The 22,290-nt window shown below is 42.5% G+C and overlaps 1 protein-coding gene across 18 annotated transcripts in view; it reads right to left on the bottom strand.

Moving 5' to 3' along the window:
* The window catches only part of TGFBR3 (transforming growth factor beta receptor 3), a 211,519-nt gene extending 189,459 nt beyond the window's left edge, over positions 1-22,060 (bottom strand). For 6 of the 18 annotated variants that reach the window (XR_012334631.1, XR_012334632.1, XM_033863625.2 and 3 more), the window contains exon 1: positions 21,674-22,059. The gene's annotated coding sequence lies outside the window, so the exon portion shown is untranslated. Of the gene's footprint in view, positions 1-21,673 lie in introns of all 18 variants that reach the window. The other 12 variants (XR_004528298.2, XM_073811166.1, XM_033863613.2 and 9 more) reach the window with 6 other exon arrangements.
* Positions 22,061-22,290: the final 230 nt, after the last annotated feature.

Genomic DNA, 22,290 nt, shown 5'->3' with positions numbered 1-22,290 from the left:
CAACTAATTCTGAATCTCTCCTATAAAATGAAACTTCAAACACACTTGTGGAAATCTGAAATGCATGATCATGTAATGGCTAGCAGGAATGACAACAACACTAGAAAGTATTATCCCAGAAAAACATTCAACTTGACAATGTATGTATAAATAAAATACTAATACTACACTAGCTATTTTTTAACACACAACTTACAAAACAAAAAAAATTTTTTAATGAATTCTCTTACAAGCAATGCAAGCAACCACAAAACCTGAATTTTGTCAGCTCTGCCCATTTCATAAAAACTGCCATTTTGGGGAAGATCTAGGGGAAGATGGCGGAAGAGTAAGACGCGGAGATCACCTTCCTCCCCACAGATACATCAGAAATACATCTACACGTGGAACAACTCCTACAGAACACCTACTGAATGCTGGCAGAAGACCTCAGACCTCCCAAAAGGCAAAAAACTCCCCACGTACCTGGGTTGGGCAAAAGAAAAAATAAACAGCGACAAAAGAATAGGAACGGGACCTGCACCAGTGGGAGGGAGCTGTGAAGGAGGAAAGGTTTCCACACACTAGAAGCCACTTCTCGGGCGGAGACTGCGGGTGGCGGAGGGGGAGGCTTCGGAGCCGCGGAGGAAAGAGCAGCAACAGGGGTGCGGAGGGCAAAGCGGCGAGATTCCCGCACAGAGGATCGGTGCCGACCAGCACTCACCAGCCCAAGAGGCTTGTCTGCTCACCCGCCGGGACGGGCGGGACTGGGAGCTGAGGCTCGGGCTTCGGTCGGATCGCAGGGACAGGACTGGCAGAGTGAACACAGTCTGAAGGGGTTAGTGCACCACGGCTAGCCGGGAGAGAGTCCGGGGAAAAGTCTGGAGCTGCTGAAGAGGCAAGAGACTTTTTCTTCCCTCTTTGTTTCCTGGTGCGCAAGGAGAGGGGATTAAGAGCGCTGCTAAAATGAGCTCCAGAGACGGGCGCGAGCCGCGGCTAACAGCGCAGACCCCAGAAACGGGCATGAGACGCTAAGGCTGCTGCTGCCGCCACCAAGAAGCCTGTATGCGAGCACAGGTCACTCTCCACACCTCCCTTCCGGGGAGTCTGTGCAGCCCGCCACTGCCAGGGTCCCGGGATCCAGGGACAACTTCCCCGGGAGAATGCACAGCGCACCTCAGGCTGGTGCAACGTCACGCCGGCCTCCGCCGCTGCAGGCTCACCCCACATCAGTACCCTCCCTCCCCCTGGCCTCAGTGAGCCAGGGCCCCCGAATCAGCGTCTCCTTTAACCCCATCCCTGTCTGAGCGAAGAACAGATGCCCTCCGGCGACCTACACGCAGAGGCGGGGCCAAATCCAAAGCTGAGTCCTGGGAGCTGTGCGAACAAAGAAGAGACAGGGAAATCTCTCCCAGCAGCCTCAGGAGCAGCGGATTAAATCTCTACAATCAACTTGATGTACCCTGCATCTGTGGAATACCTGAATAGACAACGAATCATCCCAAACTGAGGAGGTGGACTTTGAGAGCAAGATTTATTATTTTTTTCCCTTTTCCTCTTTTTGTGAGTGTGTATGTGTATGCTTCTGTGTGAGATTTTGTCTGTATAACTTTGCTTTCACCATCTGTCCTAGGGTTCTATCTGTCCAGTTTTTTTGTTTTTTGTTTTTTTTTTGGTATTTTGCTTTTTAAAAAAAATTTTTTCTTAATAATTATTTTTTTATTTTAATAACTTTATTTTATTTTACCTTACTTTATTTTATTTTCTCTAATCTTCTTTCTTTCTACATTTTCTCCCTTTCATTCTGAGCCGTGTGGATGAAAGGCTCTTGGTGCTGCAGCCGGGAGTCAGTGCTGTGCCTCTGAGGTGGCAGAGCCAACTTCAGGACACTGGTCCACAAGAGACCTCCCAGCTCCACGTAATATCAAACGGCAAAAATCTCCCAGAGATCTCCATCTCAACACCAACACCCAGCTTCACTCAACGACCAGCAAGCTACAGTGCTGGACACCCTATGCCAAACAACAAGCAAGACAGGAACACAACCCCACCCATTAGGAGAGAGGCTGCCTAAAATCATAATAAATCCACAGACACCCCAAAACACACCACCAGACGTGGACCTGCCCACCAGAAAGACAAGATCCAGCCTCATCCATCAGAACACAGGCACTAGTCCCCTCCACCAGGAAGCCTTCACAACCCACTGAACCAACTTTAGCCACTGGGGACAGACACCAAAAACAACGGGAACTACGAACCTGCAGTCTGCGAAAAGGCGACCCCAAACACAGTAAGATAAGCAACATGAGAAGACAGAAAAACACACAGCAGATGAAGAAGCAAGATAAAAACCCACCAGACCTAACAAATGAAGAGGAAATAGGCAGTCTACCTGAAAAAGAATTCAGAATAATGACAGTAAAGATGATCCAAAATCTTGGAAATAGAATAGAGAAAATGCAAGAAACATTTAACATGGATCTAGAATAACTAAAGATGAAACAAGCAATGATGAAAAACACAATAAATGAAATTAAAAATACTCTAGAAGTGATCAATAGCAGAATAACTGAGGCAGAAGAACGGATAAGTGACCTGGAAGATAAAATAGTGGAAATAACTACTGCAGAGCAGAATAAAGAAAAAAGAATGAAAAGAACTGAGGACAGTCTCAGAGACCTCTGGGACAACATTAAACGCACCAACATTCGAATTATAGGGGTTCCAGAAGAAGAGAAAAAGAAAGGGACTGAGAAAATATTTGAAGAGATTATAGTTGAAAACTTCCCTAATATGGGAAAGGAAATAGTTAATCAAGTCCAGGAAGCACAGAGAGTCCCATACAGGATAAATCCAAGGAGAAATATGCCAAGACACATATTAATCAAACTGTCAAAAATTAAATACAAAGAAAAAATATTAAAAGCAGCAAGGGAAAAACAACAAATAACACACAAGGGAATCCCCATAACCATAAGGTTAACAGCTGATCTTTCAGCAGAAACTCTGCAAGCCAGAAGGGACTGGCAGGACATATTTAAAGTGATGAAGGAGAAAAACCTACAACCAAGATTACTCTACCCAGCAAGGATCTCATTCAGATTTGATGGAGAAATTAAAACCTTTACAGACAAGCAAAAGCTGAGAGAGTTCAGCACCACCAAACCAGCTTTACAACAAATGCTAAAGGATCTTCTCTAGGCAAGAAACACAAGAGAAGGAAAACACCTACAATAACAAACCCAAAACAATTAAGAAAACAGGAATAGGAACATACATATCTATAATTACCTTAAATGTAAATGGATTAAATGCTCCCACCAAAAGACACAGACTGGCTGAATGGATACAAAAACTAAGACCCATATATATGCTGTCTACAAGAGACCCACTTCAGACCTAGGGACACATACAGACTGAAAGTGAGGGGATGGAAAAAGATATTCCATGCAAATGTAAACCAAAAGAAAGCTGGAGTAGCAATTCTCATATCAGGCAAAATAGACTTTAAAATAAAGACTATTAGAAGAGACAAAGAAGGACACTACATAACGATCAAGGGATCGATCCAAGAAGAAGATATAACAATTGTAAATATTTATGCACCCAACATAGGAGCACCTCAATACATAAGGCAAATACTAACAGCCATAAAAGGGGAAATCGACAGTAACACATTCATAGTAGGGGACTTTAACACCCCACTTTCACCAATGGACAGATCATCCAAAATGAAAATAAATAAGGAAACACAAGCTTTAAATGATACATTAAACAAGATGGACTTAATTGATATTTATAGGACATTCCATCCTAAAACAACAGAATACACATTTTTCTCAAGTGCTCATGGAACATTCTCCAGGATAGATCATATCTTGGGTCACAAATCAAGCCTTGGTAAATTTAAGAAAACTGAAATTGTATCAAGTATCTTTTCCGACACAACGCTATGAGACTAGATATCAATTACAGGAAAAGATCTGTAAAAAATACAAACACATGGAGGCTAAACAATACACTACTTAATAACGAAGTGATCACTGAAGAAATCAAAGAGGAAATCAAAAAATACCTAGAAACAAATGACAATGGAGACACGATGACCCAAAACCTATGGGATGCAGCAAGAGCAGTTCTTAGAGGGAAGTTTATAGCAATACAATCGTACCTTAAGAAACAGGAAACATCTCGAATAAACAACCTAACCTTGCACCTAAAGCAATTAGAGAAAGAAGAACAAAAAAACCCCAAAGTTAGCAGAAGGAAAGAAATCATAAAGATCAGATCAGATATAAATGAAAAAGAAATGAGGGAAATGATAGCAAAGATCAATAAAACTAAAAGCTGGTTCTTTGAGAAGATAAACAAAATTGATAAACCATTAGCCAGACTCATCAAGAAAAAAAGGGAGAAGACTCAAATCAATAGAATTAGAAATGAAAAAGGAGAAGTAACAACTGACACTGCAGAAAAACAAAAGATCATGAGAGATTACTACAAGCAACTCTATGCCAATAAAATGGACAACCTGGAAGAAATGGACAAATTCTTAGAAATGCACAACCTGCCAAGACTTAATCAGGAAGAAATAGAAAATATGAACAGACCAATCACAAGTAATGAAATTGAAACTTTGATTAAAAATCTTCCGACAAACAAAAGCTCAGGACCAGACGGCTTCACAGGCAAATTCTATCAAACATTTAGAGAAGAGCTAACACCTATTCTTCTCACTCTTCCAAAATATAGCAGAGGGAGGAACACTCCCAAACTCATTCTATGAGGCCACCATCACCCTGATACCAAAACCAGACAAGGATGTTACAAAGGAAGAAAACTACAGGCCAATATCACTGATGAACATAGATGCAAAAATCCTCAACAAAATACTAGCAAACAGGGGCTTCCCTGGTGGCGCAGTGGTTGAGAGTCCGCCTGCTGATGCAGGGGACATGGGTTCATGCCCTGGTCTGGGAAGATCCCACAGGCCGCGGAGCGGCTGGGCCCATGAGCCATGGCCGCTGAGCCTGTGCATCCAGAGCCTCTGATCCGCAACAGGAGAGGCCACGTATCGCAAAAAAAAAAAAAAAAATACTAGCAAACAGAATCCAACAGCACATTAAAAGGATCATACACCATTATCAAGTGGGGTTTATTCCAGGAATGCAAGGATTCTTCAATATACGCAAATCAAACAATGTGATACACCATATTGACAAGTTGAAGGAGAAAAACCATATGGTCATCTCAATAGATGCAAAGAAAGCTTTTGACAAAATTCAACACCCATTTATGATAAAAACCCTCCAGAAAGTAGGCATAAAGGGAACTTTCCTCAACATAATAAAGGCCATTATGACAAACCCACAGCCAACATCGTCCTCAATGGTGAAAAATTGAAAGCATTTCCACTAAGATCAGGAACAAGACAAGGTTGCCCACTCTCACCACTCTTATTCAACATAGTTTTGGAAGTTTCAACCACAGCAGTCAGAGAAGAAAAAGAAATAAAAGGAACCCAAATTGGAGAAGAAGAAGTAAAGTTGTCACTGTTTGCAGATGACATGATACTACACATAGAGAATCCTGAAGATGCTACCAGAAAACTACTAGAGCTAATCAATGAATTTGGTAAAGTAGTAGGATACAAAATTAATGCACAGAAATCCCTGGCATTCCTATACACTAATGATGAAAAATCTGAAAGTGAAATCAAGAAAACACTCCCATTTACCACTGCAACAAAAAGAATAAAATATTTAGCAATAAACCTACCTAAGGAGACAAAAGACCTGTATGCAGAAAATTATAAGACACTGATGAAAGAAATTAAAGATGAGACAAATAGATGGAGAGATATACCATGTTCTTGGATTGGAAGAATCAACATTGTGAAAATGACTCTACTACCAAAGCAATCTACAGGTTCAATGCAATCCCTATCAAACTACCACTGACATTTTTCACAGAACTAGAACAAAAAATTTCACAATTTGCATGGAAACACAAAAGACCCCAAATAGCCAAAGCAATCTTGAGAACGAAAAACGGAGCTGGAGGAATCAGGCTCCCTGACTTCAGACTATACTACAAAGCTACAGTAATCAAGACAGTATGGTACTGGCACAAAAACAGAAAGATCAATGGAACAGGATAGAAAGCCCAGAGATAAACCCACACACATATGGTCACCTTATCTTTGATAAGGAGGCAGGAATGTACAGTGGAGAAAGGACAGCCTCTTCAATAAGTGGTGCTGGGAAAACTGGGCAGGTACATGTAAAAGTATGAGATTAGATCACGCCCTAACACCATACACATAAATAAGCTCAAAATGTATTAAAGACCGAAATGTAAGGCCAGAAACTATCAATCTCTTAGAGGAAAACATAGACAGAACACTCTATGACATAAATCACAGCAAGATCCTTTTTGACCCACCTCCTAGAGAAATGGAAATAAAAACAAAAATAAACAAATGGGACCTAATGAAACTTCAAAGCTTTTGCACAGCAAAGGAAACCATAAACAAGACCAAAAGACAACCCTCAGAATGGGAGAAAATATTTGCAAATGAAGCAACAGACAAAGGATTAATCTCCAAAATTTACAAGCAGCTCATGCAGTTCAATAACAAAAAAACAACCCAATCCAAAAATGGGCAGAAGACCTAAATAGACATTTCTCCAAAGAAGATATACAGACTGCCAACAAACACATGAAAGAATGCTCAACATCATTAATCATTAGAGAAATGCAAATCAAAACTACAATGAGATATCATCTCACACCAGTCAGAATGGCCATCATCAAAAAATCTAGAAGCAATAAATGCTGGAGAGGGTGTGGAGAAAAGGGAACACTCTTGCACTGCTGGTGGGAATGTGAATTGCTACAGCCACTATGGAGAACAGTATGGAGGTTCCTTAAAAAACTACAAATAGAACTACCATATGACCCAGCAATCCCACTACTGAGCATATACCCTGAGAAAACCATAATTCAAAATGAGTCATGTACCAAAATGTTTATTGCAGCTCTATTTACAATAGCCAGGAGATGCAAACAACCTAAGTGTCCATCATCGGATGAATGGATAAAGAAGATGTGGCACATATATACAATGGAATATTACTCAGCCATAAAAAGAAACGAAATTCAGCTATTTGTAGTGAGGTGGATGGATCTAGAGTCTGTCATACAGAGTGAAGTAAGTCAGAAAGAGAAAGACAAATACCGTATGCTAACACATATATACGGAATTTAAGGGAAAAAAATGTCATGAAGAACCTAGGGGTAAAACAGGCATAAAGACACAGACCTACTAGAGAATGGACTTGAGGATATGGGGAGGGGGAAGGGTAAGCTGTGACAAGGCGAGAGAGAGGCATGGACATACATACACTACCAAACATAAGGTAGATAGCTAGTGGGAAGCAGCCGCATAGCACAGCAAGATCAGCTCGGTGCTTTGTGACCACCTAGAGGGGTGGGATAGGGAGGGTGGGAGGGAGGGAGACGCAAGAGGGAAGAGATATGGGAACATATGTATATGTATAACTGATTCACTTTGTTATAAAGCAGAAACTAACACACCATTGTGAAGCAATTATACTCCAATAAAGATGTAAAATAAAATAAAATAAAATAAAATAAAACTGCCATTTTTATTCCACTCCTCCAACTCCACGAAATCTATTCGTTCCCCTCACCTCATTCCAAAAGCCACTTCTGAACAATCCCAGCCCACTGTAAACACCGTCTCCTTAACATCTTGTGTATGATTTGTTCCATGTTATCTTCTGCTCAGAGCCAAGTCAGAAGGTTCGAAAAAGATAACATGTACTCCAAGCCTTTAATTTTGCAGATTAGCAAACCAAGAATTAGAAAGCCTTGATGATTGGTCCACTGATACACAACTTGTAAGTAGCACAGCCAAGACTTATCCACAGGCCGCTTTGTAATTATTCTGTGGTCATTCCCGTGTTTCTACAACATTCGCCTTCCGATTAGAGGCTAACACCCTGCTTTCTTCTTCTGACCTCACAAAACATCTCAGTTAACATCTACTGAACACCTGCACTGTTTTTCACAATTTCTCATTTCAACCTCTCAACAACTCAAGGAGACAGATGTCCTTAACTCCACTTTATAGTGAGAAGAGTGAGGCTTAAGATGTCAAACCACCCCCAAGGTCACCACCTAATAAATCCTGGCACCAGGATTTGAGCCCAGGTCTGTCTGATTCCACAGCCTATGCTCTTAACCACTACACACAGGAGCTCCTCCACTATGGACACCAACCAGGCCCTGCAGAGACATTCACTTTCTGATAGGGCCAGTCTGATTAGATCTGACATACGAGATAAGTTATTTTGTTTTGAAGCCATGGAGGCAAGGCTCAATCAGCAGTTCTCTTTTACTTCATTCATTCATTATTTATTAGCACCTACCATGTGCCAGGCACTGTTCAGAGAGCTGAGGACACAGCAGTGAACTAAACATGACACTGTTTTCATGGAGTTTACCTTCTAATGAGAGACAGACAATAATGATGTGTCAAATGGTGGTAAATCCTGTGAAGGAAAAATAAAGCAGGTTAAAAAGAAAGAATGATGAGAGGAGAAATGTTACTTTAGATAGGGTGGTCAGGGAACGTGTGATATTGTGATTTATAAGAAATATGTAATTGGTCTTCATCCTGTTTCTGGCACAAAGCTCTTAAACTTTGGAATTTCCTAAGTGACAAGAGAGAGAAAGGTGTCTTTTGTTATGTTAATGAGGTCAGTTTTAGACCCCACCTAAAGATGGGGGGGTGGCTGTCAGGAGAACTAACCACGTGATTAGAGGATCGGAAATTTCAGTCCCGCCCCCTACCCCTACCCATCCTTGGGAGATTACCAGTGGCCAATGATTTGATCAATTGTGCCTACGTGAAGAAGCTTCCATAAGAACCCAAAAGGACAAGGTCCAGAGAGCTTCTGGTTGGTGAACACATGGAGGTGCTGGGAGAGTGGGGCACCTGGAGAGGGCACGGAAGCTCTGCGCCCCTTTCCCACATACTTTGCCCTATGCCTCTCTTTCATCGGGCTGTTCCTGACTCATATCCTTTTATAATAAAGTGGTGATCTAATAAGTAAAATGTTTCTCTGAGTTCTGTGAGCTGCTCTTAGCAAACTAATCAAATCCAAGGTGGGGTCATGGGAATCTCTGATTTATAGCCAGCCTGGTCAGAAGTACAGGTAACAATGTGGACCTGTGACTGGGACTGGTGTCTGAAGTCCAAGGAGGAGGTCCTGGGAACCTCCAATCTGCAGCCAGTGGGTCAAAATCCCAGGTAATAACCTGGGCTTTTGACTGGTGAATGAAGTGGACAGTGGTCTTTGAGTCCTTAACCTGTGGAAGATGATGCTATCTCTGGATGGACAGTAGATAGTGTCAGAGCTGAGCTGAATTCTTAGACACCCTGCCAGTGTCTGAGAATTGCTTGGTGGTGTGGAGGGAACACAGTCCCCCAAAGTGGGATCAGTGACCAGAACCCTTTTTAGAAGGACTCTCAGATGAGGTGACATTTGAGCACAGTGATGAGAGGCAGAGCTATGAATATCTGAAGGAAAAGCATGCAAGGCAGTAGGGATAGCAAATGCAAAGACCCTGCACTGACAGCATGCTTGGTGTGCTCCGGGAGCAGACTACAGTATAATATAGTGGAAAGGGTGGGGACCCAGCCTACCTGGGTTCAAACCTCTGCACTGCCTCTTTCCAGTGGTGTAACTGTGGGCAACTCAATAAACACCTCCATGCCTCGTCTATAAAGTAGAGATAATGATTCTATTTCCCTAATGGGGTTGTTATGAGGATTAAGTAAGTTAATAACATATAAAGCACTTAATACCTCATAGGTTCTTAGGGTTCAGGAAATGGTAGCTTTGATTTTTAACTAGGTCATTGACAACAGCTCCATTCAAGACAATTCACTTTCAATTTGATGGTTTTGAATCCCAGGGTTAAATTATGCTGCAGCTTCGTACATGGCCAATAACATCCTACTAAGCCTTTGACTTCCTTGGCTGGACTTCCTGTCCTGATGAGGAGGGCTCTGTAGGAACCATACTGATGTTAGCACAAAAAGAGAGGAGGGCAAATGCCTCTACCATCACTGTTACACTAACATAAATGAGTTCTACACCCAACCTAGCCCCCACCCGCAAGAACTGGATGCTTCTACAGAAGTATGATTTACCACCCCTTGGATTTAAGTCATTGGTTTCAAAGGACCAGATCCCCACCAGCACCACTGAGAGAAGCAAGTGGTAGTTTCTTTTTTTTTTTTTTCTTTTTGGCCGCACCTCACGGCATGTGGAACTTCCCCAACCAGGGATGGAACCCGTGCCCCCTGCAGTGGAAGCGCAGAGGTCTTAGCCACTGGACCGTCAGGGAAGTCCACAAGTGGTAATTTCAACTGCTATCTTGAAAAGGGTTAAAAACCTCTCTGCAAAATTAAGACAGTAATTTAATTTTTTAAAAATCCTTTCTCCAATGTCCTTTTTGTCTAAACTAAACATTTCTTTTCAAAGAAATAGGAACATCAAAGCAAAACTTAAGAGTCTGGCCTGGCAGTCTCCAGACTGTTCCTTAGAGCACAGCCCCAAAGCAACTCTAGAAGGTCCAGTGAGCAGCCCTGTACATGGGCCCAGAGCCAAGGGAAGATGTCAGGGCCACAAGGAAATTCTGCTCCTCTGCCCCATACCCTCTCCCCCAGCTCTTTTCTTTAATGCTGTGTTTACTTTTCATCTTTGCAGTCCGATGGGTTAAAGGGCAAACCACAGGCAGAGAGAAACCACAGCAAGCCCTAGCCTTTTAGAGGTAAAATGGGAGTCTTCCCAAACCACTTTTAAGGCTGAGGAGAACCCACGGTTGCTGCTTCAAGTCAGACAATTAAAGATCAAGTCAGACAATTAACGAGGTCAGTGTTCTAGTCTGACAGGTCTAGAATGAGGCTTTTTAAAAATCAGATTCTCCTTCTACACATATCTGATGGTTTTCCCTTTTTAATGCCATAAATGTACATTTAACTGGATGTATAAGAAATCCACAAATCTTGCTTCTTCTCATTTATTTATTCATCCAACAATATTTATCTAGTGCCTGCTCAGTCAGTGCAGGACTCTTCTAGGTGTGAGGATTCAACAGGGAATAAAACATATAAAAATCCCTGCCCTTGTGGAGCTTACATTCTAGTCAGGGGAGACCGACTATAAACAAGATATATAATTATACGTGAGGTAGAGATAAATGCTAAGAAAACAAATAAAGCAGAGAAGAGAGAAAGGAAGTATTTGGGAGTCTTTGTTTTTTTTTTTGTTTGTTTGTTTATTTTGTGTTGAGTAAGGACCTACAAGAAATGAGCTCTGTAGAAAACCATAATTCAAAAAGACACATGCACCCCGATGTTCACTGCAGCACTATTTACAATAGCCAGGACATGGAAGCAACCTACATGCCCATCGACAGACGAATGGATAAAGAAGATGTGGCACATATATACAATGCAATATTACTCAGCCATAAAAAGGAACGAAATTGGGTCACATGTAGAGACGTGGATAGACCTAGAGACTGTCATACAGAGTGAAGTAAGTCAGAAAGAGAAAAACAAATATTGCATATTAATGCACATACGTGGAACCTAGAAAAATGGTACAGATGAACCAGTTTTCAGGACAGAAATTGAGACACAGATGTAGAGAACAAACGTATGGACACCAAGGGGGGAAAGCGGCGGGGGGTGCGAGTGGTGGTGGTGTGGTGAATTAGGAGATTGGGATTGACATGTATACAATGATGTGTATAAAATGGATGACTAATAAGAACCTGCTGTATAAAAAAATAAATAAAATTAAATTCAAAAACAATTAAATGAGCTCTGTAGATATTTGGGAGAAAAACATTCCAAGCAAAGAAAACAGCACATGCAAAGGCCCTGAGACAGAGTGTGTCTAGTATGAGGAAGGTAAAGCAGGTCAAGCAGCTGGAGCAGAGTAAACAAGCCAGAAAGCAGAGAAGTGAGGTCAAAGGGGTAACAGGCAAGGGAGTCACCGGCTGGTTGTATAGGGCTTCATGGATCATTATAAGGATTGGGGTTTTTACTCTGAGAAAGGCAGGAACAAGAGAGTGTTTTAATCAGAGGAATAACAGCATCTGACTTAGGTTTTATCAGGGCCATTCTGGCTACTGGGTGGAGAATACTGCAGAGGGGCAGAGGGAAGCAGTACTCCCAGCTGTGCAGTCTTGGGCAGACCACCTAACCTCTCTGTACCTGGTTGTCCTCCTCTTTAGAGGGACCTCAAGAGAATTATTTCTAAGCCCCAATCTAATGTTAAACTCTGTGATTCTGAGTTGATTATTTCCTTTGTCTTTTCTACAAAAAGTTATAATTTATATCAGCTGTAAACTTGATCTTTCCCCCAAGCTTTAACAGAAATGGAACCAAGCTGAAGAATTCAATTTGACAACATGTATGTCATGCCCATGCCACACACCTAGGATACAAAGATAATGAGACTCAATCCTGCTCTAGAAGTCTACAATCTGGCAGAAGAAGAAAGTAAGTTCTCACGAGGCAGCAGGAGAAACGCTGCAAGAGAAATACAGGGAGGAAGCAACCAACCACCTGCCAGGGAAGAGCCATGTGAAGCTTCACCAGAAAAGCTGACCATGGAGATAGCCTGGATGAGTAAGCAGGGAGCCACAAGGAAGGAGGGAAAGGAGAGGATGCTAGAGAAGAGACCAGTACTAAAGAAACAGGGCATGAGAGCACAGAGCATGCTCTGGAAACCAGAAGGAGTCTGGTATGAGCACAGTGAGGTTCACAGAAGAAGTGAAGGAATGATGGCTGAAAAAGTAGGCTGAGCTACCTTGTAAATAACCAGATATCCCATGCCAAGGATAATGGAACAGCAGACACTTTTAAAATGTAAGAAAGGAAAACACAGATCTGTATTTTAGAAGGTACCAATCATAATGGATGAACAATTTGAGATCGAGATGATGAAGCCTGGAAAACCAACTGCAATATGTCTGCAATAGTCCAGGTGAGATGATGATTTGGAAATGGAGAAGAAAATGTCAATTGCAGGGTTTGACCTACAGGTCTATTTGCCAATTCCTACTCTAGAGCTAAGATTGGTGTTTACATGTTAAAATGATGGAGAAAAATCAAAGGAATAATAATATGTCATGATACGTTGAAAATTATATGAAATTCTACTTTTTGTGTCCATAAATAAAGTTTCCTGGAACTCGGGGAAAAAAAGAAAATGCCAGTTGAGATCTGCTAAAGGTAAGACACCATGGGATTTGCGGGATTCAGCTGGGGCAAGTAAGCAAAAGGAAACTGAGTATGCCTGAGGCTCCTAGCTTGATAACTGGTGCCACTTACTGACATGGGAAATAAAGGAGTTGAGACTGGGGACCACAGAGACATTGTATGTCGGGTTTGGGACTTAGTTCTAACAGTAAAACCTACAGAATAGCCAGGTAGCTGCTGGAAATAGGGTATAGCGTATAAAACTGGGAGTTACTGGCATAGGCGTGGCCACTGAAGCATGGAAACATGAACCACTGAACAACCGAGGAGAGGAGGGAAAGGGCAGATGCAAGGTGGAGAACGCCGACCCGCACGGAGCGAGCACTGAGAAGGAAAACTGAAGACAGATCGGGCAGGAAATGGGGAAAACCAGGACAAGTAGTTCCCGGAAACCAAGGTAATAAAACGTGGGGGAGACTAAAGCAGCAGAGGCACCAAAGAGAGTACAATGAAGATGCTGACTGAATACAAGCACGGAATTTTGCACTTCGCACCTTTTCTGGCGCCCGCCCATCATGGGTCACGGTGCAGTGGGCGTGGGAGCCTGCCTGCCGCAGGCCGAGTTGTTAACCCGAGGTGAGAAGAAAAGAGCCAGTAGCTGCACACCACTGGCCCCGACGGACTACGTTGTTATCAAAGATTCTGTACCACCAGGAAAGTTTTATTCAGCACTCTGGAGGTGTAAGGTGTGAGAAACAGGAACTAGGATCTGTTTTGGTGGTGATCTTCTGGCGGTACAAAGGAGATTTCTTAGTTAACACCTGCGTCTCATGGGACCACTAATCCTGAAACTAGCAGCAGGCTTTATTTAAGAAAGGCTAGTTGCTTCCGACAAGTGCTGAGGACAATATCTTCACCCACACATCGTCCAACTCCCAGTTAGGCTTCTCACCTCTGATTCTTCTCACACTAGCATCGCTAGTCTTTCTCCCAGAGCAGAGTAATGCTAATCCACAGGGACTACATCTCCGTTCAAAGCATAGTATAAAGTATAACAAAAAACCATAGCATCAACTACCTGGTATGATGCTGGAACCATAACCTGGCACCATTCAGACAGGAAAAGGCTTTACCAGTAATACCAGCGGGGTCCCAAAACACTGAGACCAAGCCCCTCAGTCTCAGCAGAAGCTGCCTAACTGCTCTTCTGTTTGCTCTCTGAAAAACAAAAAGGAGCTGAAGGAGGAAGAGTCTTTAATCCTAAAATTATTCTTAATTTCCAATATAGAATGCTTGAAAAGCATTTGAAAACCAACAGAATAACTAGCAGATTTTTTTTAAATGTGCATCTATGGTCCTTTCTCCTTTACCCTCTGAAAAAAAGCAACCCAACCCCCAAATGATCATTTTTCTTGGCCTAATTTCCCTATTTTTGTGATTTATAATTGGAAACAGGCTGTTTTTTCCTGGCTTCAGAGAACAGGATCTTCAGAGCTAAAAGAGTTGCCAACTACAGAACTTCAACCTTAGCAAAATTTCTTTTGCAAATCTCTTACCTGTATAACTACTTGAAATATATATTAATTCCAAAGAAAACATTTAAATGCTTATTATTATGCAAAAGTGAATTTTCTCCTAATAAATTAGACACTCCCCTCTCTCTCCTAGCCTCCCTACTTCGTTAAGCTAAGTGGGACCCTTCTGTGTGTTCAGTTATCTCCCATTTGAACATTACCAAAGCCTTACCCAACAACATATCTATATATGATACTTTCTGGAAGTGGGGTTTTTTTTGGTTTTTTTGTTTGTTTGTTTTTATTTAGTAGAACTGCCTCTACATGAAACCTCACTGTTTGCCCACACTGAATGAAATTAAAACCTTGAATATCATAGAGAGCAGCCACTCTAATAATGAAATAAAGATGCCTCAAACTGAAAAAGGCATAAGTACCAAAAGAAAAAGAAATGTATCAAGTAGGTCATCCTTCCCCTGGCTCCTGTGTCAAAAGCATGATGCATCCAATGGCTGCACAGTATTGTAATGGGTAAGTATGATGGACTCAAAACAAAATGGCAGGTGCTACATATTTTTTCGTGATTCACATGGTATATTATGAATACACAACAAGTAACTATCTCTATAAGGACACAAAAATAAGAAAACTAAGAGGAATGTCTGCTCAGAAAGGCTCTGACAAAAAGAGATAGACCAGCAATAGTAAACATGCCCATTTAGAAGATCAGAAACTTCTCCCACACACATAGGGAAGACCTTACACTGCAGTGATGCAAAATGTATGTAATGAGTCAATGGTGCTTTCCCTCGAAGTTGAATTTCATGTGCCAGCCAATTGCACAAAGTAGAATATAACAAAATGAGACGTTTTTTCTTTATGGACTCTTAGAAGGAGAGTTTTGTGTTTGAGTATGTTTTGCTTTAAAGAAAAAAAAAACAGAAAAGAGATAAAACAACACAGGGAGTATCACACAAAAGTACTTAGGGCACCACATGAACACAGGGTTTTGAGACTGGAATCTAAGTATTTCACCCCAAATAACCTTCCAAGTATTAAAAAAAAAAAGCAACGTTCTGCTCCAGCAATCATCATGCAGTTAATTATAAAATGAAATTTGCAAACAGCCACCAGTGTATTTTTGCATCCAATGACCAATTTCATATGTCAAAACACATAAATTACTAAAAATGCTAACTGAATTATACTCCCAAAAGGGAATCTTTTCACACACCAAATGAAATTAAGTATTCATCAAGTTTCCATTAATAAAATAGTATAATAAGAATTTTAAAAAAGAACTCCAAAGTTCTGCTAGACCCTCCACCTGGTCCACTTGGTGTTCTTACCCATCACTGGTGGTTAGTCATCATGACTGTAAACTCCAGAGCTTCTCCCAGGGCAATCTGATCACAGGAAAACTCAAGGACTAGGATCTGTAAAGACTATTTTCTAAAGATCATTTTTTTTCAGGGACTAAATCAACTTGAATGTGTTTTTACAAATGGTCCATCTGCAAATTCAAACAAAAACCTGACCTTCAGCATGTACCAGAAAAATGAATTATGTGCTTGGAAGGACATAACAAACAGCACCCAATTCTTCCTTCTTCTGCAAACAGCACCAAATTCTTAAGTCCCTTTTCTCCCAGAGCCCAGTGTCCTAGAGGTGGGGAAAGTATATGCTTCTGGATTACCATTCTTTTCCTTAAAGTGAAGACAGAGCTAACACTTCAGACTTGATTCTAAATTATTACTGTGGCAACAATTTAACATTAAATCCTAAAAATGAACTTTTATATCACTCTGAGTCCTCTTCCCAGACTTGAAGCTTTCAGCATTAAAGGAATTACCAGCACTAACAACAGACTTTAATCTTTCTTTTCTTATAATTATCTTAAACAGGAGATATCAGGATAGCCTAAGGGTGTGCTTCTGGAGCCCACGTTTCAGACCTTCAGGGATAATCTCAATTTTAAATATGGTCTCCATCCCTTATACCCCTACTTGTCAGCCTATTAAGTCTTGCTGTTTGGCCTGGAAAACTGAAGGATAAAACAAGTAAAATAAGGTCCAAATAAGAGGGGCCTCAATGCAGACATTTTATGAATGTTGCTTCAAACATTAAATACTGCACACATCTTGGTTGAGAAATAAAAATTTCTCCCTAAGAGAAGGAAGAATGCTCAGAAATCTGTGCTAAATCTTAAAACTTTGCAGAGAAAATAAATCTCAATGTCAGTTAACAAACAAATGTGCTATTTCAAAAGATATAAAAGAAATCTAAAAGTGGACAGAGCCCAGGAAATGGACCCAAATCCTTTTTTGTAAGGCACTTCCAAGCTGTGTTGATTTATTTCTGCTTTACTAGAAACCAAACAAATTAGCAAAAGCTTGTGCTTTATGAAATGCTACAAAAAGACAATGCTATCATTCCAAGTGTTACTCTGAAGATGTGGAACCAGAGAAATTACTGCCATGAATCTTGGTGCAGTAATTCTCTTCCAAAGCCACAAATGCCTTAGATTCACTCTTCTATATTCCAAACTATCCGTGTTCCTAAAGGCAATATAAGATTGCTTTTAAGCTAAAGACCCTTAAAAACATTACCTAACTTGAGTCATGCAAAGTTCAAAAAGTAGTTAACATTTTTTAAGTTTCAAAATTTCAAAAGAAGTTGAAAAACATAAGAAAAACACTCCAGTGGACAGACTGAAACAGTGATAAAATCATTTTCAAAATAACTGTTGAGTAAAAAAAAAAAAAAAGAAAAGAAAAAATGAAGACTGTCCTCATTAACTAATGAACCTGACGATTATAATTAGTTTTTGTCCAATAGCAATGAAAGAAGAAAAAATACATTTTCAAAATGGATTATCAAGAACAGGGGTAATTTTAAATGACCACAGAGCAAATTCATCCAGGAAAAATATTACAGCAATGTTAACTGTTAGCAGTCATCCTCTAAATTTTAACAGTTCTGTCTGTTAAGCTTAAGATGTAAAGTCAGGAATTTCCACAAATTTATGATCCCAAGAAATTGGTCATCACTTAGGTACTAAAGAAGTCAGCAGAGATCACCTTCTTAGTACTCAAAGGACATTTGAGTTCCCTAGGCACTTAGGCCCAGAGCAGGCCCTCAGAAAAGCAAGAGTCACCTGACTTTTACAAGATACAATCAAGTTTGCATGCAAAAAAGAAAGATTAATTCCTTTGAGTCTTCAAAAGAATGGGACAATAGTTCTCTTTAAGCAAAAAATTTTGTCAATGTGTATAAGCTTTCCTACGCCCTAGGAAGCCTTAAGGCCTCCTGCTATCAGAGGACTGAAAGAGGATAGTTAATTTGCCAAACTCCAACACCAGGAACCTTAAGCCTATTAGGGAGTTGGGGCCTGATAAATGTTTGCTGAATAAGTAAACTAGATGAGACCCTGGAAGACTAAATTAGACTCTAAACAAAATGCTACTCTGAAGTGTAACTGCAATGCTGAGATTTAGAAAGAAAGAACTAAATTTGAAAGGTATTTTAAAACAGGATCCACGTGCTTCCCTGATGGCGCAATGGTTAGGAATCCTCCTGCCAATGCAGGGGACACGGGTTCGAGTCCTGGTCTGGGAGGATCCCACATGCTGCGGAGCAACTAAGCCTGTGCACCACAACTACTGAGGCTGCGCTCTAGAGCCCGTGCTCCTCAACAGGAGTAGCCACCGCAGTGAGAAGCCCGCGCACCGCAACAAAGACCCAACGCAGCCATAAATAAATAAATAAATAGATAGATAAATAGATAAATAAATAAATAAATAGGAACGAATTATAAAAAATAAAATAGGGCTTCCCTGGTGGCGCAGTGGTTGAGAGTACGCCTGCCGATGCAGGGGACACGGGTTCGTGCCCCAGTCCGGGAAGATCCCACATGCCGCGGAGCGGCTGGGCCCGTAAGCCATGGCCGCTGAGCCTGCGCGTCCAGAGCCTGTGCTCCGCAACGGGAGAGGCCACAGCAGTGAGAGGCCCGCGTACTGCAAAAAATAAATAAATAAAAATAAAGTAGGATCCACCTGACCCCTAACTTGGTAAATAAAGTTAAGTCCCTACTACCTGATACTCAAGAAACAAGAAAGGAAACTGGCCTGCAAAATTCAGACAAAGATTGAAAACCTTTTTTAAAAGTCAGTTTAACTGTTTTTGCAAGCATGTTAATTCCTAAATATGGTTTATATATTTATCTATAGACACACTGTATCTATACTCAACAAATATGATACTTCTTAACTATTGCCATACTAAAATACAAGCCTCTGAAAAATGCACTGGAATAGAAATGCTGTTACTCAGCATAACAATCCCTTATTGTCTTGCACTCAGATGTTAATGAAAAATGATAATGACAGGATTGTGAGTACACCAACCTCCCTGAGAACAAATTCACTATATCCAGTTTTCTACAAAAGACAAATGAGCATCATTACAAAAGGATTCACAATGGATCTCTCCAGACTCCCAGTTCTCCTAGATAATCTGAAATATCATTCAAAGTACACAAAATCGTTTTACATATGCCTCTTAAGGAAAACAAATGGCAATAAACTGTGTGTGTACTTAATATCTGTCTGGACACCAGAGAGTTCTTGACATATATCCAACATGTAGGCCCTGTCGTCAGTCATTCTTAACAGTAATCAGTTGAAATTAAACCCAGTTCTCCATAGTCAACTCGGAAGGCAACTTGGTTATTTTGCTAGATAAAGCCACACATTGTCCATTCCTGAAATGTATGTTTAATACTCTAAAAACTGGTTTAGGTGCCTAACGGACATCAATACATAGTGTGTTATGCTCCCCCTATTGGTTAATATTCAACATAACAATGAATTCCCCAGGGGTTGCCTTTGAAGTGCTGGGGTTCAAAAGTAAGTTGGTGATTTTTATGTTTAAAAACATGAGCTGGATCAACAGTTGTTAAGCAAAGCTGCCATGTAATGGTCAGATTCCATCAAAACAGGAAAAATTAAAGTTGACAAAGACAAACTGAAGAGCTGAAAACATGCTGAAGCCTTGAAACACTAAACAATGCAGAATTATAGCCAAAAGCAGAGAACATCAAGAAACAGAGCAACAACCTTTAGCTGACACAATGGCATGAAATCAATTTCATTTTAATAGCCCTTAAGGGGGTAAGAATTATTTCCCTGCCTTCTGTGCCAACCCCAAGCTGTTTCCTAAGGAAGCCATGTAACACTGACCAACGATGTCCGGAGAATTAATAAAAGAAATGAAGATTAAAGATCTGAACTAATTAATACAAATCAGAGTTCTATGTATAATTACTTGGGGTCAGTTTCAGAGGAGTTGTAATTTGGCGCCCCCCTGGGCAGATCACCTAAAGTAATCACAGATACCTGATTTGTGTTTCAGGAGATCTGTGTTCAACTCAAATGGGAAGCTGAAGGATGGGAGAAGACGCCTGGACTCACTGCACACAAATCTGACTGCACTTGCTGCTCTCTGCTGAGTGACTAAGATAGCCCTGGAGTCAGACAGAACTAACAGTTGTGTAATAGCTCAGTTAAGGAACTAACCTCTAGTGTCCTACCTGTAAAATAGGGCTATTAATACTGTTTTTTCCAGAGGGTTGGTGTAACGATTAAGTGCCCTAAGTATTAGGAGAGTGTCTGGCACAGAGTTTGAGCCCAATAAACGTGAGCTATTATTATTATCAGAAATTAATAGCTAATTTCACACTGAAGTACCTGTTTGCAATCTAAAGTACCATTTCAGAAAAATTAAAAGGTCTTGACATGTGCTTTGCTACTTGTAGAGACTTCTCTCCTCCCAAACCGCTCGCTTACTTCTCTTGGAAGGGATGCGGAGTTCAGAAAAAGCCTGGTTCCCTATCTCAGTCTGTCATTCCTACCATCCCGTACCCTCCCTGCTCTTCTCGTCCCCACTGGGCTCAGGACAAGCACCGCTAATAGCCATGCAGCGCTTGCCTGGAGCCGGGCACTGCTCTAGTACTTTATATATTTTAAATCATTCAATCCTCACAGTAACCTTATGAGGCCAATACTGTTATTATTCCCATTTCACAGCTAAGAGAAATTCCCATTTCTCTCAGCTCTTTTTGTAGGCACATTAAGTTCTACTCTGTCAAGGTAATTCAAGCTTGACAAGCCGGTTCCCTACACTAAATGATTCTGGAAAGTGAGGCAAACGCCCTAATAAGAACAAGACTGCAAAAAGATTCTCCTAGCAACAGTCCAACTTTCCAGCGTATTCTAACCAAATAAGCTGGCTAAGGTGGCTAGTAAGTTAACGCGGGAAGAAGGATTCTCTGCGGGGCTCCGAGCTGCAGCGCTCGGCGCCTCCAGCACAGCACCCCGAGGGCGCGGCCCGCAGGGAGCGTAGCTCACGTTGGTGCTCAAGTCCCGGGGCCGCAGCCTCTGCAACGGCAACTGCGTGCAAACCCACAACAAATCTCTCCCACCGACACTGTCACGAGCTCAGTGGGAAGTGGCCAGCGCGCCCCGCGGAGGTCAGAAGAAACCGCGGAAAGGAAGAGTGAGGGCAGGCGCGGAGTAGATGTCTTCGCCAGCACAGTGCAGCGCCCCGAGCGCTGCCCACCCCGGGGCGGCCGCTGCCCACGCACCTCGGAGTGTAAACACTAACAGACCAACACCGCCCCCACAAGCCCGGGGGTCCGGGCGGCCGGAGCGACCCCCGGCCGGGAAACAGGCGCGGACCACCGCGCAACGCCGACAGGCACCGCGCAGCCTGCAGAGCCCTCGGCCGGAACGGGTGCTGGGCTAGCGGTGCGGCCAAGGGCGTCCCGGCGCCGGCGGCAGTGCCGCGGGGCCGAGCCGGCGCGTACCTTGGAGGCGATGTGTCAAGCGGAGATCCACCCGCCACAAGCTGGAGCGAAGCAGAACGAAGTTTCCCCGCCCCGCGCCCGGCGGCGGCGAGCTCCGGCAGCTGCTGCGCCGCGGCACAACTACGCCATCCGGACCCGCCGGGGACTTTCTCCTCCTGCAGGGAGCTCAGGGAATCGCGCAGGGAAAGTGGCCGGGCACGAGAGCCGCCGACTTCCCTCCCTCACTCACTGGGAAGAGGAAAGCGCCGCTCGGCGTCCCCGAAACCCTCGATTACCCCCATCGGGCCGACCCAGCGCACTCGCTCCCCCTCACACACGCGGGCGGGGACGGGCAGGACGCCACAGCAATCAGCGTGCGGGGGGAAGGGCGCTCCTCCTCCGCGGTCCCCCCGGGAGCTCCGGGCCGCGGAGAAACTCCTCCTCCCGCCGCCCGCCTCCTCTCTCTCTCTCCTCCTCCTTTTCCTCTCAGGCTGACGGATGAACCCCGAGCGCTGCCACAGCTTGCCTTTCCCTTCGGACCGCGGAGGGAGGGAGAGGAGAGGAGTACCGGGAACTGCTGTGCTGCTGTGCGCCCAGGCTGGGGCGTCGGGTGGGGGGGGTCCCAGTCGTCGGGGAAG

The sequence above is a fragment of the Tursiops truncatus genome, chromosome 1 (genome assembly GCF_011762595.2).
Source record: "Tursiops truncatus isolate mTurTru1 chromosome 1, mTurTru1.mat.Y, whole genome shotgun sequence".
NCBI classification, from domain to species: Eukaryota; Metazoa; Chordata; class Mammalia; order Artiodactyla; family Delphinidae; genus Tursiops; species Tursiops truncatus.
This window is presented reverse-complemented; position numbering and strand designations above follow the sequence as displayed.